Source organism: Syngnathoides biaculeatus, chromosome 2, assembly GCF_019802595.1.
Source record: "Syngnathoides biaculeatus isolate LvHL_M chromosome 2, ASM1980259v1, whole genome shotgun sequence".
NCBI classification, from domain to species: domain Eukaryota; kingdom Metazoa; phylum Chordata; class Actinopteri; order Syngnathiformes; family Syngnathidae; genus Syngnathoides; species Syngnathoides biaculeatus.
In genome coordinates, this window is record NC_084641.1 from 43995219 (window position 1) to 44015178 (window position 19960).

Sequence of the window (19960 nt, forward strand, 5' to 3'; positions counted from 1 at the left end):
GCTCGACGCCGTTTGCTTCGGACTCGGCGCCGCACTTGAAGAAGTTGCTGTCCGGGGGTCCAAAGGTCAGTTGGACTGCGAAGGTGTCGTCATCTCACAAAGTTGAATTCTTGGCAAAAAGCAAAAGTCATGTTTTTTTGAAGATCATCAGCAAGAAATGCATTTCCAAAGTAGCAAATCGATTTTGCTTTTCGTGGCGCACGCCAGCAAAAAGAAAGACAAGTAGCGCCGACGTTTCAAGCGTTCAAAATGATTTCTACCTGTGGTTCATCCCGTGGCGCAAAATACGCTTGTGCACATTAATCTATTGGATGATTTGAAAGAAATATTCGTGATTGGGAGGAAACCCCGCTTCATCCCTTTTTGGTCTTTATGAGGACATTGCAAAAATGCTGACTGGCTCTTCTCAAGTCTTTGTGGACTTTTGATGGTTTCAACCCTTGAGTGTCAACCGGTGGGACGGGACCCAAAAGCCGGTGATGGGCCCAGCTGGCGGTATTTTTCCCCCGGTACATTATAGCAAGTTCCCACAGGGAACCAAGTGTCAGGAAACGTTCCCCACTTGTACTTTAGACGCGAGTTTCGTCCTCATACAAATACCGTAAGGTCTCCGGCTGGTGAGTCCACAAACGATTCTGGCCTCCCGCAAAAAGTCAGACGCTTTTGAAAAACATAACACACCGGGTGTGCTTTCGTAACCTATTGTTATTATGGTGTAACCCTGTTTATAAAAAAAAAATGCTACAGTTAGAATATTGTTGGATATTCTGGTAAAAAGTTACAAGTTCAAAAGAAGGCAGTCGCCAAGAAGTTCTGGCTTCGTGCTGAATTGATTTTCTTTTGGAAGAATTGGTATTGAAAAGTGTTTCGGTTAACATGTGGAAGAGAAAACGACTTTTGTTTGTTCGTTTATGATTCGAATAAACGTAAACGAACGAATCACATCTGAGGTCAAAGGACAACAAGTGACGTGAACGTAGGGGAGGAGCCAGCGAGATGGGCGGGCCAGAGGACGTTAAAGTGAATAAAAATGAGAATCATCATCAGCGGGGTTCGACAAGGACTTCTGGAGTTCCGTAGGGTGTCGTTTCAGGTGGACTCCTCAAAATAAGACGTACGTTGTAGGCGTTAGCCGCGAAGACACTGAGAGGCTGACCGGAAGTTGCGGACTTTGCTAGAACGCTAGCGACGAGCGAGACGCCGCCTGGCTTAGGTCGACGACGACGACGACGACGACGACGACAAAAAGCTGCTTCCACGGAGAAGGACAGCGTTCCGACCTTGCCGACGCCGGCCGAGGCACTCAGCGTTCTTCACTACTGCCTTTTGGACCGCGACCGTGAAAAGGTTTGTGCCTCCGTCGAAGAAGCCATCTTCCTTGGCTACTCGGCACGCCAGCGGCAATGCGGCCAGCGACGTTGCGTTCGGGTTCGTCACCTTCCATTGGGCGCTTGGTTTAGTTTAGTGTACGCGGACATTCTGTCTTGACTTTATTTAAAAGAAGGTGGAATTTTCAATGTTTATTCTAATATTAAATGTTCAGGCTTGGGGGACAGGTTGCAGCCAATCCCGCCCCCTCCTGTGAGGACTACGCATGTCCTCCCCGAGCCAGCGTGGCACTCCGGTTTGCTTTTGCAACCCCCCCCAACCCCCCAAAAAAATGCATCCATTGGAAAGTCTAAATTGGTGTGATTGCAAGTGCCATTGGTCGTTTCTATGTGCCCTGTGATTGGCTGGCAACCAGTTGAGTGTGTAACCCCGCCTCCTGCCCAAAGATAGCTTGGATTGGGTCCAGCATTCTCGTGACTCTCTTGAGGATAAGCGGCTCCAAAAATGGATGGATGTTCAAACTTGGACTATCTGAAATTCAGTACAAAAAGTAGCAATTTTATGCTTGGACCTCAGCGGGATTCAAATGCGTTAAAAGTGCATATTTCATGATTTGCGGGGAAAAGCTGGGTGGGATTTATGTCATATCACATTTTGATCATGTTGAACCAAGTGTCGTCTTCTTTGAAAGACTGAATTACTTTTTTCAGCCTCACGTGAACAACATTCATTGTTTCAGAGGTGACAATAAAGCGGAACACATTTGAAATCCAAAGAAATATTGAGCTGGTTGCATTTCTTCCGTGGATTGCGCCACTCGGAGACGTGTCCGCATACGAAGTTCAATAAATGAACTCATAGACTCAAAAGGTTCTCTCTTAGCACATAATTACCACAGAGCAACAAGGCATCCAATCCCGTGACACAGATGTGATGCTGATGCCGCCCACGGCCAATAGGGGGCGTATTTGCGCGCATTGCCATTTTTCACGACCATTTTTCCATTTTGGTCTCAGTGCTCAAATTACAGTCAGGAATACAAAATAGTGATTACAATACAGCGATGCCTCTACTTACAAACATCTCTCGTGACTAAAAGTTCGGTTTATGAAATGCCTCTTTGCAAAAATAAGGTCTGTAGTTATGAAGGAACATTTGTGGTACAAAAGAGGAGAAAAATAGGCACAGCTCTTCGCAGCCCCCAAATTGCCCATCCCGTTTTTGGTTTGTGCTGCTCTCCCATTGGCTATTGCCGTAGCCTCTTCCTGGCATCGCGTTGGCACTCGACTGTCGCACGCTTTGTCACATGGGCGGCGTTTTTTGCAAGTTTATATAAGTTTCTTCACCATGGGCCCCAAGAAACTTTGATGGAATGAAGGCGTGTACGTACGTGCACGCGTGCGTTTGTACATGTGTCTTCTCTCGGCTGTCACACGTTTGCCTCCTCCTCCTCCTCCTCCTCCGTCCCCCACGATTGGTTGTCAGCAATTGCGCTATTGTGAAAAGTGAAGGCTTCCGGCGTGCAGTCGTGGCGAGGCATCGCTCGTCAGCACTGGGCGGGGCCCGCCGAGACTTTGGGGAGGGAGAGACCGGGTCGCAAAAGACCCCTTGCGACTTCAGAGGACTTTGGCGCCAGTTTGTGTCCGGAGAGGGTGGAGCACGATGCAATTTTGCCTCATCAATGTCATTCCACTGCCTCTCATTCATTTATACACACACACACACACACACACACACACACACCTGGCGCCTCATGTTGTTCTCTTGTCACGTTCCAGCCTCTTCCTTGCGCCTCAGTCCCGTCTCGTATTTCTCGTTCCACGGTTTTGACTCCGGGGAATATGACCTTGCCTTGTTTTTTTGGGTTTTTTTTTTTTTTTTTGCGAGCGAGCGCAAGCATACTGCGGGGCATTACATGGCAGACTTATTCAGTAAATTTTTTTGTTTTTCATTTTTTTTCCCTTTTTTTTGTGTGTGTTTATTTTGAAACAATGTTTTATTACACTTTGACAATAGATCGGGACAGAAGTTCTTTGATCAAATGAAATCAAAGTTACGGGAACTTCTGCTGTCACGGATGCAGATTGTTTCCACACGTCACTCCCTGTTCTGCCCGTGTTAAACGGAGCACGCAGGGAATTGTCGCCGGGCCGGCCACGTTTCAGCTTCACGGCGGTTTTTAACGGTGTGGACGTTCAGACGTGGCTTTAGTCGTAGTCGACCGCTTCGTCCGTCCCGACCTTTGGGGAATTTGAAAGGATTGCTGTGTCGGACAACGCTAGTAGGAAGGACGAGCTGAAAATATAACCGGCATTCAAATTATATTGGAGAACTTTGAATGGGGGGTGGGGGGGGGGGGTGTTTTTGAGGTGTGAACAGCTACTCCAGCTCTCCCGTAAAGTATAAACTATGGCGTTTAGAAATACCCTCCTGATAGTGGCTGCAGACACCGTATAGAAGAACCGAAACCGTCAAATCAAATTCATCCAGAGTCTCTGGCGGTCCACCACCTCGTTTTCGTTTGCCTTTCCAAACAATATACAGGAAGTAATAGTCGGTATTTGGTCAAGAATGGAAGTGCACAAAGTGTTGCTTTTTTTAATCTTACATACTCGTTTAGGTCTAAAGATTTGTTCATATCGTCACTGTTATTTTATTTATTATTTTTTTCTTCGGGGGGGGGGGGTGACTAAGCTTCAATGTGAAGGCAATCTAATTTTTTTTTTTTTTTGCAGATGACAGACACCCCAAGATATTGCATTTTACTCTTGCGAAACCATTTTACTCCAGCAACTTAATAATTGAATAAACACTTATCCTTGTCTTCTGACGTCAGAAGTAGGTGATAAAGAATTATGAATTGGTGATTATGAGGGAAATCATAACTACCTTGCGAACCGAGACAAAAATGAGTTTGAAGGCCCGATTTACATCAACCCACATGAAAATTCTACAAACTTAATTTCAACCTGTTAGCCGTTCATACAGCTGAAAACATTAATTTAAAGCATAACTTTACGAATATGTTTATTTTTCAAAACCCTATAAATGCATGCATTTATTATTTGCGACAGACCGTTGCGCTGATTTTCCTGTAATATTAATATATTGACTTTGCCAAAACACATGAGAACGCACAACGTAATACGGGTATAAATCAAGTGCATTTTTATCTATACGGCATAAGACAATTGCAGTAATATCAACGGGGAGCAGCAGTCGAAGCTTGCAACCCCCAACGCGCAAGCACTCCACCGGCCAGTGAGGCAGCAAACGGTTTCCTGTCGGAGGCCCGCTCATGCTGCTTCGACAAACTCGTAACTTTCTCAAAATGTACACAGAATGGACGGGGGAGAAGCCCGGAGAACCTAAACGTCCAGGCCGGCGCTCGCGCGCCACGTGAAGACAATTTAAGAAGCCAAAGGCTCACCGCATAACCCCCCGACAATAAAAATAGAGTAACAATTGTAATAAAAATGTGCACTTTAGCGGGACCGCAAAGCAAGAAGCGTGATATAGTGGAGCATTACTTTATCCGTATTCTGTGACGATAAATCGTAGGCACTCGTTGTTTCCGGTTTGGGACTCATTGTGTCCGAATCGGAATCAGAATCCGCTCGAATGGCCAAGAGTGGAAACGACACACAAGGAATTTGTCTCCTGTGGTTGAGCCGCCCGAGTACGACATCCATGTTGAGTAACAGAAACAATCGAGACTTTTCACGTGACGTCATGAGTCGCGTGACTTTTGTTTACGACGCCTACTGGCCGGAAAAAAACTACAATACAACTCGCGTGTTTTAGTGATCTTTTTGTGAACATTGGCTCGCTTCTAAGCGTCTTACGGCCTTTTCATTGCGTGACTTGTGGTTGTAAGAACAGACAGAAAAAGGACTCTGTCGCTTCAGGCGTTGTTGACCTTTTGCTGGGCGTTCAGCTCGTTTACCGTGGTGTCCTCCGCACTTGTTTCATATCTTTACCGAGGTCTCTGGCCTGTCACTATGCCTACTAGCACCCGCAGTGAAACTTTGCTTTCCAGGTTTGCGGTGGATAACGTGAACCTCGTGGCTGTCGCTAGCCGTAGCCTTTAGCTGCACTTTTGCTAACTCGTGGGAGCGGGCTATGCCGATGGCTTTTTTTTTTCGAGCGTGAGCTCCGGCCCCTGGCTGAGTAACTTTTCGCGCACACTCTGTGAGTTGCTAGTGGAAACAATGCGGTCTCTGACCATCTCATCGCTGGTTTTTTTTTTTTTTTTTTTTTTTTTTTTTTTTTTTGGTGTAGTTAGTCTTTGAGCAGCAGCTTGAGTTCTGTCACAGAGTGCTCAAATGACTCACAGTTACCTTGCGCCTTCTCGTGAAACTTCCATCTAGCGAATATGGAGTTTCCTTTTGGAGTGAGGTAATCAGAGAATTTTTCATCATGAGTTTTCAACAACTTATCCTCGTCTCCTGTCAGCGTCCACGTATTGGCGACATCCCGTCCTTTATCTCCGGTCCGCAGCAGAAGGAAACTGCACTTCACCTCTTCAGCTCTCTTTTTAAGCGGTCCCGTGAACGTGAGTTCGGCGTGTTGCTTGAATCTCCGCCACGCGTCTGCTAAACTGGATGAGTCCCAGTCCGTCCTCAGGCTTGGCGCACCGAACGTACGCCTCCGTTGTGGTCAATTCGTCGTCTTCCCAAAAGGAAAAACCTTTGTCGGTTTATAGTACGTAATTGTTCTATTAGGCAATGCAAACAATTTTGTACTGACCGTGATGTCGAGTCCGCGGAACCTCTGGGCTTGCTTTCCGGCTACTCGGCGGTCCCGTCTCGGGGTGATGGGAGCCAGTGACAGTCGAATTGTGTTTCCTATTTCCTGTTTACGCCGTAGTCTTGTTTTGGTGGCTGTCACCGCAGGAAAGGCCACCTCGCAAAGATGGGCGGTTGGAAACCCAAGACTTGCGCTTTGACTTGAACTCGGAATGCAAAGAAATTGGATGGATCACAACGTCTGGCAATGTCAATCCGTTGTTCCTCTTTGCGTAGCGGGAGGCTTGGTTGCAAATGGGCTGCGGATCCGTCTATTTGCCATTTTGGGGTCTTTTTTTTTTTTTTTTAATGCTGAAATTCTTTTGAAAGCTGCAACAGGTGGTCCTGCACCGGCTGGCAGAAGGAAGGTTCGACCAGAATCCCCGCTACTGTGTGGAACGTGCAAAGTCCCTGCGTTGACGCTGTCGGAAAGCCATCTAAAGTTCTGCGTAGGATGGAAGGCGTCCATCTCTTCACGGAGCCGATCAAGCAGACGTGAATCGAAGGCATTTACGTCGATGTCCTTCATAACTTGAATCGCAACTCGGGTGACTCCGTTTTGGGCTCGCCAGCATTTCCCAATGAAGGATGACACAGTGCGAAGACTCAGTCCCATTCTAAAGCAACCTGTGTTGTCAGACCCAAAAGTCGTCGTCGCGGCCGCCGACGCAAGACCACCGTTGAAGTCTTTCCGTTGTGGAACCCTTCAAGGACGTCACTAATTTCTGCTGCTTGCTGCGATGTTAAATTGGTCTCCTAATAATTGCTAGTGCACATCCTCTCGGAAGACAAAAGCGAGCAAAATTGCCTCGTCATCAACATCAGCAAAGTTGTATTGCGTACCGCGGTGAATCATTTCTCCTCCTCGTCCTCCTCCTCTAACAACTATGCCTCAATGTCTTGCACTATTTCATCAATTCTTCTTGTGGTGGTCATAGGTGAAATGGGCTCATTTGCAACCTTTTTTTTTTTCTCGCCTCCTCCTCTCCCAAAGGTTTGTGAGAAATATCCCTCGCGACGGGCAGAATCAGTTCTTCCCCGATTATGAAAGGGCTTCTTAGCTTTAGCAGTGCGGTCCGCAACTCCGAACGAGTCTTTCAGGGCAGACACGTTTGTCTGCTGTTCTCCTTTCAAGTTGATGTTTTCTTTTGTTTCAAAAAAAAAAAAAAAATGCAAAGGCATGTCCTTTAACAGCGGGTGTTTTGTCTGAATAGGTTTTGATGGTTTGATTGCATCATTACTTCGCTGTTCAACACCAATACCAAACAGCGGGTGTGGCTCTTGTGTGTCATCTGTTGCCATGAACACGTAACTTAGGAAGGAATCTTGATATTTTCTTTTAAATGAAGCCTTCTTTTTGCTAGCAGTCTGCGATGGTTCTGCGGTCTCATTTCCTCGTTTCCTCCTCCTGAAAAATCTCTCCAGTAAGTTCTGTTTTTGACTCGTTTTCTTCCAGTGTTGGCTTGCGATTAGCTTAAGACTGTAATTGCGGTTAGCTAATGTGTGAAATGATGCAACAGAAGTCAACTGCGGCAGGAAGGCCAAGGTGGAAACAGTCGTTTTTCAAAATAAGATCCGGAAGCTTTCATTAAAAAAAAAAAAAAGACAGTACCATGACATACACCGAAGGAGAATTTCCTTTCGGCGGGCGAAGAAGAAGAAGAAGAATCTACAGCAATTGTATGTAGAAGTGTCCTGAAGAGAGGATGCTGCACGACGCCCTCAAAGGCATTTAAAAATCTTTCACAAAAAATAGCCGTATGTGAGGCTCTTGCGGTACATTTTAAATGCGTGAAAGAATCTCCCATCACTAAGGGATTAAAATCCTCGAGGAAACGGCACAACTTGTGCAAATGACGATGGGAGCGACTGGGAGACTGAAATGACATGTGAAAATCTCTGAGGTGCTTCCACGCCGATACTTTAGTGGGATCAGTGACCAGGAAGACGATGGATTTAAAAAAAAAAAAAAAGTATTTCTGTGTGAATATCTCATTTTTGCAACGTACCAGTGTGTACAGTTACAGGCGCTGCGCGGCTCCTGTATTGGGGGAAGGGGGGGGGGGCGAACGCTACACAAACGGGGCGCGGCCTATGGAAAATACCATATTTTGTTTGCGGAGCGGTATCAAATGGTCCACGGACCGAGGTCGGGGACCCCCGTGCTAGCCTCTTCTAATGGAGTTTCCGCTTAAGGAAACTCAGCGTACGAATAATGCGTTCCTCCCCCAGGTAATAGCCGAGCAGCTGTGAGGACAGAGCGCGAGGTTACCGCTGCGGAGCATACGTCTTTTTATGAGTTATTTTTATGTCAGTTGGGGCGTGCACGCGCGCAAGGACACAATGAGAATATGCGGGCTGGCGGTACACACCGTGGTCAAGTGGAACACAAAGAAGAGTCGTAACGGCTTTATGAAGTGAGGAGGAAGGCCGCAGACTGACCGTGAAGCCTTCTAAACAATCTTAGCAAAGCGCCGGGATAAAAGTCGACACTGGAAGACGGTGACCGGTTCTACGGACGGCACTTTGTGCGTTTGCAACAAGGCCCGACGTAGCGCGCGTCAATTGGTTCCAAAACCCCACCCGGAACATTCTGAAATTCATCCGTCCAGATCCCCAGGACAACACCAACCAAACAAAAAGAAAAATAACATTTCGATTGTGCTTGAAAAGCTTCTTTGCAATGCACCCAGTCCAAGTGTTTTGGACGCAGTTGCTCCTCCCATTCAATGGACGTCGTGCTGCTTGCGTGACCTCAACGTCCCATTTGGCTTGTCGCTCTGTTTGTATTTGGTAAAAGCAATACTCTGCGTCGTAACACGAGCATGTCCTCGTGACCGATCTGGGGGCGTGCCTCGGCTTTTTTGCCCACATCAGGCCAATCGCTCATCGGCAACAATCCCAGTACGTGCTTGACTTGTTTTCTACTATGGAATCTTGTTGAAAGGCGTGATGACGTGAAATTTCAGGAGAAATAATAGGCAACAGTATGAGGCAAAATTGACTTTTATTTATGATCCCTCCATCCATTTTCTGAGCGGCCAATCCCGGCTGTCATCGGGCAGCTGAACTGGTCGCCAGTCAATCGCCGGCAGGACACATAGAAAGGAAAAACAAAAAACAGTTTGCACTTGCACTCACACCTTGGGGCGATTTTAGAGTCTGCAACGAATGCCAGCATGTTTTTGGGATGGGGGAGGTGAGCGAAGTCCCCACCCAGAGAAAAGCCACGCTTGCAGCCACGTGGGGGGGGGGGGGACGCTTAGCGGGTGCTGACAAAGGAATCTTTCTGTTGCATACGCCAACGTCGCAAAAAAAAAAAAAAAAAAAGTGGAACATTTTCCTCCTTGCATTGTTGAAAAGGATCAGGTGCGATGGGCACGGACCGGCGGAAACCGCGCGAGCTCATTTGCGGCGCAGGCCAGCCGCAGGACTTCGGTCACCCAAATGCAGGCGTGCGCTCGTTTGAAGCGTCTGCAGCCGACCGAACCCCAAAACCAATTTGAAGAAAATGTTGATGATCCTCTGAGGGTCAACGTGTTCATGCCTATTCTTTGCCAGTCGCTCTTCCTCTTCTCGTGTCAAGAATTTGGATTCTTCCTGTTCCTCCAGAAGCTTCTTCCTCCCTTTGTTAGGCCGTCTCGTAGCGACCGTCAGAGACGAGCTTGCCTTCGAAGGATGGCCGTGTTCAAAGCAACCAACGGAGTGAAATTTGCAAGCTGCCGCAGTGAGACAGGTGCCATATTTCACATGGCTCTTAATATTCTGCCGATTCATTGCCATTCAACTTGCTTGCCCACGTTCTCCGACGGTCTCCCCTTACAACCCCAAAGCTGACATTTATAGTTTTGGAGCCAAATAGCTTCACATCTCGCAAACGATTTGCAATGAAATTTTGCTTCAGACTTTTACGTTCCGCTCAGCATGGATCAACGGGATGTTTCAATGACAATTTAGTGGCGTCTCCTTCAATATTCAAATCGAATCAAAGTGAAAACGAAATTTAAAAAAAAAAAAAAAAACCCAAAAACGTGATGGCGGACCGTATTTGTGTCAGCGGCCTTTTCTGCGAGAACGAGGCACAAAGCAGAACTCTGGCGCGCTCCAAGCCAAACGTAAGATCGGATGCTAAGCGCCACACGTGACTTTTGTGCTTGACTCTGATCACGATAATTTTGTGGGAACTGAAAGCCAAAACGTGGGACTGACGTGAGCCTTTGCATTTGTTTCCGTGTCCAAGCTTTTTGGAATGTTTGTCAAAGTATACACTGCCTAATACTTGTGTATAAATTTGACATCAATGCCCACATGTGACCAATATGGTGGGATCGAAATGGTACCGTTAGGTTTGAAAATCCTTCTTCTTCTTTCTTTCCAGCGTGCCATCTTTTTCCATCTAAGCCCATCTTATCTGGTGCATCTTCCTCTCGGACAGCCGACGTCCTCATGTCCTCCCTCATCACGTCCAGTGACCTTCTCTGTCTTGCTCTCTTTTGCCTGGCACCTCCATCCTCAGCACCCTTCTGCCGACGTCGTCAGTCCCTCACCTCCGAACACGTCCAAACCGTGGAGGTCTGCTCTCTTCTCTCTAAGCTCGTCTCCAAAACGTGCAACTTCGGCTGTCCCTCCCTCTAATGAGCTCATTTCCAATCCTATCCAACCTGTTCACATCTTCATTTCTGCCAAGTCCGGTTTTGCTTCCTGTTGTTTCTTCAGTGCCACACCGTCTCCACTTTTTTTTTTTTTTTTTTTAAATAATCTTTGCTCTTCATCCTGGCGGATACTCTTCTGTCCCGTAACACAGCAGACACCTTCCACCAACTGTTCCACCCCGCTTGGACCCGTTTCTTCACTACTACTACTACTACTGTGGCCTGAAAATGGATCTTGTCTCAAATTCTTAAATTCTTTGCACGGTTTCTCCACTAAGATTGTCAAACAAATATAAATAACCAAAGTGAAGATAAAATTTGAGCTAGCTGACCTCAGAGATATAAAGTACTGTATCTGTCTGGAAATGGTTACAGAGCCATTTCCACAGTTCTAGGACTCCACAAAACCACAGTCAGCCATTATCCCCAAATGGAGAGAACACGGAATCGTGGCGAAACTTCCCAGGAGCGGCCCGGTCAAAGTCTGGACTCGAACGCGATCCAAATGTTGGAGCGTGACTTTCGAAAGGTCGTTCATGCCGGAAAGCCTCCGTTATTGAAGCGTTTTGCAGGGAAGGCTGGCCCAAAAGATCCCGACAGAGAAGCTGCAGACTTCCTCTTTCCGGTTGGGGGCGGGGGGCCCAGGCGGTAGAAGGTCTTGCCTTGATAAATCCAAATCGCCATCTCAGAACTGCATTTGTCACCTCCCTCACGTTTTTTTTTTTTTTTTTTTTTGTTGTCATATCTCTCTCTTGGGCACTTTGGCAAACATTTGAGAAGGAGGACAGAACTCTTTCACAGCACTCTATCAAATTTGCATTTACACTTACGGCAATGAATGTACTTTGCCCGTCTATGGCAATCCAAACCCTTTTTTTTGTCCTTTTAAGAAAATGTACTCTGTGGATGTGGACGTTTTCACGTCCACATTTTAAAATTGTGTTTGCGATGCTTGCTGATGATGTTGTGGTGCTTCTGTGCAATTTTGTTGGGTTTATATGCAATGATGATCAAATGTCAACTTAAACTTGAAACTTGTTCTGATATAATAATGATGTTTTTTTTTTTTTTATTATTTTCATTCTTCCAATGAAATTGCTCTAGAATCCGAAGAGGCTTCAAGTTTCTGAACATTTGCGAGTTATAGATCGTAAATACACGCATCCATCCATCCATCCATCTTCTTTGCCGCTTATCCTCACGAGGGTCACGGAGCTGTCGTCGGGCAGGTGGTGGGGTACGCCCTGAACTGGTCGCCAGCCAATTGCAGGGCGCACGGAGACAAACGGCCGCGCGTCCAATGAATGTTGCATGTTTTTGGGATGTGGGAGGAAACCGGATGCATGCAGGCACGGGCAGAACACGCAAACTCCACACAGGCGGGGCCGGGATTGAACCCGGGTCCTTGGAAACTGTGAGGCCGACGCTTTACCAGCTGAGCCACCGTGCCGCCCTTCAGTGACTACGGTGAGGCTCAAAGGTCGGATGTTATCGGCTTCAATTGACGGAACAAAGGCCAACTTTCGAGTGTTGAAATATTTCAATGACGCATAACGAGAATGTGTTGAAACTATTACAGTATCATCCAATAAGTAAGCCCTTTGAAAATACATGGGGAAAAAAAAAAAAAAAAGAAACGAACGGACGTGCGCGCACACACGTGCCTGTAAATGTGGCAGCGGACGAAGTTTCAGCAGGGAAGCCGAAATGATCCCGATTGATTTGTCCGGGTCAATCGCTTTCGAATCGGGAAAGAATAAACTGCATTTTGATCCTAGATGATAATTGCAGTTTTCAAATGTGGATTTGGAGAAGCCATCACAATGCAAATGGATCCCACTTCTGTCGGAGCAATGCTGCTTTTTTTGTTTTGTTTTGTTTTGTTTTTCTTGCCCGTTTCCAGTTAACGCCGTCGTCGCAAACTTTTGATCACGCCGGACTTTGAGCGCTTCAATTGTTGACACGAAGAAAGTAACGTTTACTGCAGTGAGCAGCCGGCGGAGATGACATCATTGGGATTTTATGACCTGCGCCAAGGAGGAAGCTCGTAAAATTGGAGGTTAGCTTTTCATGACCATTTGTTTGTTGCTTGTCCACCTCTGACTGATATCAAAACTTGACTGGAAAACATTCCCCCGCCGCAAAAGGAAGACTTTTCACCTTCCGCCCTCGCAGCAATCGACGGTTTTGCACGGCAAACGTGGAAATTGGTTGGCCGCGGCGCTGAAGCTGACCGCTGCCGGCCGCCCGGTACAGTGACGTGAACGTCTTTTGTTATGTTAAATGCGGAGAATCCGCGTCGAGGATTTTGTAGAAAGCTGTAGAAAGTTCTCCAAACTAACCACTTGGAGACGATTCTAGACAGTCGAGTCTTCTCATTTGTATCGGGTGTGCTTAAAGGGACACGCCGAAAGAAACCCACCACGAGGATTACGGCCGTTTCCTGACTCCCGGCATTTCATCACCGCTCCAGGTTTGTGTCAAGTATGTTGGAATGTTCCATATTTCAATTGAAATATTACTCGTATGAGTTTGACCATTCAGAGTCTGTGTCGCGTTGCAGCGGTCGCTAACGCTTGTCCCTGGATGCTTCATCGTGCTGCCGCTGGACATACATCCCAAGTAGTTTTTGGTTTGGTCTTTGTCCAATCTAACGAAGGGACTTTTGGAAACCGAATGTGCTTAAACGGCCGTAACACGTCACAACACACGGGGACTTTTGGTCTGGACTTCAGGAACTCGTAAGACTTGTTGACTTTCCTTTCTTTTTTCTAATGAAAACCCCTCAAAGAGAGGAAAAAAAAAGATGTGGTCCATTCAATAATTCATTTTCCTGCAATTGTTTTGTCCGCCTTCTTCTCGGCACAGCGTCAATCAAGTTGACGCTTTTGCGCGGCATCATTTCCGGCGGCGGTAGAAACGCCCGTTTTGGCTTTGAAATTCCCTTCATCCGTCCAAGTTTAGAGGTTTGGTTTTGCCCGTCCACGTCCGGCGCAGTAACGAGCGCCTGTGAATAATTCCTCAAGTACGGCGGCGCAACTTTGTCGTGGGGGGCCTCGCAAAAGGCAACTTTTCTTGAAAGCACCACAGTGTTTGCCGCTTGCTCGGCATCGTTCGGCTTTGAGGGACCGATTTGGGCGTGTGGGAGGAGCTTTAAACACACACCAAAAAAAAAAGGTGTGTTTGGTGGGGGAGGGTTGCAAATGGTGGAAAAAAAAGCTGCGACATGACTGCGTTGAGTCATCTATTTGCGCAATGATTGTCCGTTCCATGATCAAATTCAGTAATAACCCAATTGGGGGGGGGGGGGGGGCATTCATCCATTCCCACTGTTCCTCGTGTCGGGGGTGGGGGGGCTAAAACGTTGGCATTTCTTGAACTGGCAATCGACGCCTGGGGGCCTTTTCCAGCATCAATTCTCCCCAAAATCTTCGATGTGTGATCGTGCGTCTCCATCCATAATTGATTGAAAGAGACTTTTTGCAGATAGTTTGGGGCTGTTCCTGCACTAAGCCAAATAATTTGAAATATGCAGGCAGACAATATATGCATGCATTTGTAAATTTGCATCCTGTTGTCACTCACGTCCTCGGATTTTATGTATCTTATCACCTTTTTATCGTTGTGCATCGCTGTAAAAAGCAGTAAAGCAAAAACCACATTGGGGATAGTTTGCCCATCTGCTCATTTCCATTTTGCGTTCCAGCTATTATTGGATTAACGACGTCGATCGAGCTTCAGTGATGTCTTTGCGTGTCGCTCAGAGTGGGCTTGGGCCTCTCTCGATAAGACGCCATCGCGATGCTTGAAGAAGAAGAAGAAGAATTGTCGACTGTTCATGCTTTGACTGTAATCCTCGACCTCAAAAAGGAAAAACACCCCCCCACCCCCCACCCCACACACACACACACACACACACACCCCCCCCCGACCCCCTCCAAGTATCAACATTGACTTTGGCTATTTTGAAGACTTTGCATCAGTCAATCAAAGCTACGCCACCTCGCGAGGACTGACTTAAATGAATCGAGGTTTCCGGCTGACTTTGACAATACCGTAATTAATAATTTGAGGGTGGAGGGAATCTCAGCACGTCGCTTCGGCCATTCCCGCCCCCCTCGCGCTCTTGAAACTTTTGTATTCAAGCACGGGCCAGATATCACTTTTGAGGCTGCTCGGCAGATGACGAAGAGGTCTGAAGAAACAAAGACTTCGGGGCAAGCAATAAATCAACAACGACCTGGTTTCCCTGGGGCTATTCAGACACTCGGGGTGTAAAAGTCTCAAAGGCAACGAGCACTCGAAAGTCCGGAACTGTGGACGGATTCTGCCCGCGCGCACCCTCAACGCCGCATGCCAGATATCTGCGGAGTTCTTGGGCAAGAGTAGGCGTCGCGGGACAGACGTCCGGACGGGAATGACCACGGCTCGGGTCCTAAAAAAAAAAAAAAAAAAAAGAGCACGCTGACACGTTATTGACGACCACGCGAGCGACGACCGGCGACAAAGCGATTAAAAACGACACAACTTGCAGCGCCGCTCACTTGTTTTGTTACTCGAGACAGAAACCTCGGAAAGGTGCGCATCCCTCGTCGCCTACGCTTGAACGCGAGCGCCGCCCGGGGACGGCGCCTTTGCTTTTTGGGCTGAGCGGCACCTGTCGGGAGGATTGATGTCTCCAGCTGCTGGGTCAAGAGACACGGGGGCAGGGACAGAGCGCATTAAATCTGACGGGCGAGGCGAGGCGAGACGGGACGGGACGGGCGCGGTCGGGGCCGCAGATGAGGTACGACGGAGCGCCGGGTGATTGCTCGAGAGGGAAGGGGCTCTACCTTGAATATCTTCAAGGTGACTCAGTATTGCCTGGACATTCCCGGTGGTTTACTACTGCTGAAAGGGATTGAGCGCGATAATTTCAAGGTGCAAAAGCTTTTTGCACATGTCCAAATATGCAGTAAATCACTGCAAGGAGCCGAGGTGGCTCAAATGCGTTCTCCGGTGAAATGGCTCAAACGCTAACGGAAGCGTTCAGGGCAGCGGCGGCGGCGGCGGCGGGGCTGCCCATCCCCCCCCCCCCACCCGTCGGCAAACGGGAGGAGGAACCAAAATGGCCTCCGTTCGCACGACGGTCGGCTCAACCGGGCAAAGTGAGCGGACCGCGGGCCCGGCGTGTGTGCCCACCCTGACCCGTGAGGGGACGTCTTGCGTGGCGCGTTGCGCTCGCTCCAAAAGAGGAGAAACGGAGACGTTCCCGCTCGGCTTCGTTGGAGCGACGGCGGCGGCGGCCTTGACAAACCAGGATGGCAGATGCGCGACCGCCAGTGGAGAAAAGAAGACAGAAATACTCCATTTTTAAGGAACATTCTGCGTACCTTTGCGTGATAGTGACAGTAAATTGCGCTACCGGCCTCGTGATGTGTCCTTTTACTTATAACGTAGACATATAAACATATGCATACGTTCAATTTCATAAAATGCAATATTCTTAGATAATGGACAGAGGGACGTCATGTGAAAACGACTCAATTTGAAGACGGCAGACCCGTCAATCAGCAAAGAGCAGTCACGTATGATTCGAGTGATTTTTTTTTTTTTTTTTTCCCCTCTAAGTATATTAAAAGATAGAAATAAGGTATGGGTGAATATTCAGTCAGACGTTTAGTGCTGCGCCATTATTCAAATGTGCTGTAACATTGACGTGTCTAATTCTTATTGCTCATAAATGGCTCGACGGTAAAATGAGGAGTATGAAATTCTTTTTGAACACTTTTATGGGCATAAAATTACAACTCTACATTTTGAATTCACTCGCACTAACTTTGGAGCGAGCGTAAATGTTCTTTTGATGTATGCCGTCGGGTGAAAGTTTTTGCATGGCGCACTTTGTTTAATTGAGCATCTCCTTTGCATCCCTCTCTTTGCCTCTTCTACGCTCGGGAAGAAAAATAAGACATAATTTAATGCCCGCGTCCTCAACATTGATCGGGAAGTAAAGCCGTATAATTATCAGAGACTCACCAAGCTCTCACGGTGATCGATATATGCGGAGGGGGGGAAAAAGTGCTCTTCTTGACCAAATGAATACCTACAATTGCAATTTGCTCTGTGCTGCCAAGTTTTGGAGCTTTGAGGGGAAAGCCTCCAAAAGTGACGGGCGTGTCGTGCTCTACTGCCCCCTGGCAGCCGCCGATGTCATTGCACAAAATGGCTCGAGACAAAAGACCACTCCCTCGAGCCACAAAACCACACAGAATACAACAACAAACGACCCAAGCCTCAGAAAGGCGTCATTTCACAACACCACAGAAGAAGAAGCCGCCTGGCTGTACCAATGCAGATATGATGTCAGCCTTGTGGGAAATGGACACGTTCCATGGTCTGCAACGACACAAAAATCCCGAGCGCTTTCCAAATCCCTCCTCTCGGGTAGCCTGACATTTTATTCACGCTTCCTGTCAGTCGGCGATTTGAATACGCAGCATTTGAGTGGCAAATTTTCCACACGCCGGATTCGCCAGCACCGTGTTTACAATCCATGAACAGCCAGGATCCGAATGAGAACTTGTAGGACAAGTCAGAAGGAAAAGAAGGAGAAATTGTCTGTCACCAAGTTTATTCACGTTTATCGACGTGCGCGTGACTTGCATGCACAACAGCAACCATCAAGGCTACTTGAAATGAATATTGTTCGGCACCGCGGCCGGTCCAAAACGGACACGGCGCAAAAAGATCATCTCATCTTTGAAATGACGGCGACGGGGAAGCTTTTCCCCACAGCTGGGCAATCAATCTGCCTGACGGAGAGTTTCACATAAAGCTTGCATGTTCACGGCCGCGCTGGCTGTAATCCGCTCAGGTTAGACGCGCCATTAAAGTGCCCTCTGTCGCAAACGCGGCTGCCGAGTGCGGCAGAAAAGGGCAGTACCGCAGCCGAACCGAAGGTGGCGGCACAGGCCCTGACAAGAGCGTCCGCCCGTCCGCGGATCCCTTCGCGTCAACGTCCGCACCTCCACCGAGTGGTGACTCCCGACTGCGCGGACCTCGCGCAAAAAAGCCCTTCCGGCCTTGGGGAAACGCGCGATACGACTTTGGGCGTCAATGACCGATCGATAGCGTCGCCCCCATTTGAGGTGAGAAACACAACGGCGTCCCCAAAGAGACTTTTGGGCTCTGGTGACTCCCGACTGCGCGGACCTCGCGCAAAAAAGCCCTTCCGGCCTTGGGGAAACGCGCGATACGACTTTGGGCGTCAATGACCGATCGATAGCGTCGCCCCCATTTGAGGTGAGAAACACAACGGCGTCCCCAAAGAGACTTTTGGGCTCTGGTGACTCCCGACTGCGCGGACCTCGCGCAAAAAAGCCCTTCCGGCCTTGGGGAAACGCGCGATACGACTTTGGGCGTCAATGACCGATCGATAGCGTCGCCCCCATTTGAGGTGAGAAACACAACGGCGTCCCCAAAGAGACTTTTGGGCTCCGCGACACCCGCCACACTTTGCAACCTGATGCTTTTCAATATTATTCATCAGTCCTATTTAGCAAAGTGTGTGGGATTGTACTTTGCGCCGCCTCCCACGTTCTGTTCAGCTGCCGTACGCGAGGCAGGCTTGATATCACGAGTACTGTGCAAGCAAAACATCTCTTGACAGTGGAAAATATTGGAGTGTGTCGGTGGAAAGCCTCTCAGTCGTACGTTGGTTCGTTAAAGAATATCCATCTTGATGAGAGAAATTGCCCCCCCCCCCCCCATGATAAAATCCTGAAATAAGATGCAAGATTTGATTTGGAGAATGCGCTAGCTCGCTGTGGAGCCTCTCGGGGAGACAACTTAGTCACAAGGTTTGTGAATCTGGTCTTGTGGGCAGAGGATAACCAGGCCTCAAGTAGGAGATCAATACAGAAAGCGTGGAAACAAAACGGGGGTGGGGGTGGGGGGGGGGTGAAGAGGAGATGGATACGAGAAGCATGACAAGTGAGCGTGACCACTAGTGCTTCAAATAAAGATACATCGCATTGAGGAGCAGCGGGAATGCAAATGAGATGAGATGCAAGACGCTGGGCCACAAAGGAGAGAAGAGGAGAACGTCCCACGGAGATGGGAGGGGGGCAACAAGAAATGGAGGGACAGAGGAAAACGCTTGTGTATAAGTGATTTATGCTAGTTGTATAATTTTCTACAACAGTCGCTCCCCCCCCCCCCTTACACACACACACACACACACACACACCCACCCTGGCTCCCACCCTTCCCTCTGTGGCTCTCCTCCCATTGCCCCCCCCCCGCCCCCCCGCCCCCCCACTGTCACACTAAGAACCGTCCCCGGCCACGCTGGCAAAGTGATTAAGATTCTGCCGTGATGCGACTGCAGCACTTGGCAAATGGAAGACTGGACATAATTTCCCTAAAATGCTGTTTTTTATCACCCATTTCCCCTTCATCAGCTTGCCGCACACGATTGATAGCTGATGGCACCTCTGACAACTTAACGATTTTATGGTTAGATTTATGGGCTATCTGCTCCTCTCCTTTTACAGCTCAAACTCTGTAAAAATGCTTATTTCTTCGATAAGGAGAGGGAGGGCGCGCCTCCACGCAGCAGCGGCATCGCCGCATCGTAGCCGAGACGGGCCTTTTCGGGACCTGCTCCCGTTTCCAGAACCCAAATCGTGTCTGCGCGTCACCCGACTGTCTGCAGCTTTTGATCGGCACGTTACAGAGCGACGAGGACGACCTGTTACGGTGCGATCTTTTCCGTGAAGCGCGTTAACAGGAGGCGACTGCAAAAGCAACAAGACGCCGAGTGTCATTTTTCATTTCATATCACACACGTTGTCCAAGTAGACCGACTGAAAGTGTGAGTGATGGACATTGGGAGCTACTGTACATCGTTTCTCAAGTCAGGACAATCTGGTGGACTTGAAGGAATATACCCACCCCCTCCCTCCCCGGCTGGCCTCCTCCTCTCCCCGTCTCCACCGACGAGCCCGGCAGATCGCAAACGGACGTTTGTGGCAGGCAAGGAGAAAAACCGGAGCCAGCCAAGGAGGACACGCCCAGGATTGGCGCTAACAGGGCGTGGCCATGGTTGGGCAACGGTGACCGAGGATACGACGGTGGGGGGGGGGGCACCACGTGCACCACCGGGTGGCTAAGTCACATTTGGGCCCCGCGTGGGGAGCGGCGACCATC

General features: G+C 48.5%; 1 long non-coding RNA gene across 3 annotated transcripts; it reads left to right on the plus strand.

Annotated features, from left to right (window-relative positions):
- The first annotated feature begins 772 nt into the window (after positions 1-772).
- Positions 773-16176, plus strand: LOC133493659 (uncharacterized). Of its 3 annotated transcripts, XR_009793097.1 has the most exons (5): positions 975-1347; positions 12672-12827; positions 13169-13241; positions 13332-13509; positions 14475-16176. It is a non-coding gene; the product is annotated as an uncharacterized LOC133493659 (long non-coding RNA). The 3 variants fall into 3 exon arrangements; XR_009793095.1 differs by lacking the exon at positions 14475-16176 and having other exon boundaries at positions 978-1347; positions 13332-14075; XR_009793094.1 differs by lacking the exons at positions 12672-12827; positions 13169-13241; positions 13332-13509; positions 14475-16176 and adding an exon at positions 6447-7784 and having other exon boundaries at positions 773-1347.
- Positions 16177-19960: the final 3784 nt, after the last annotated feature.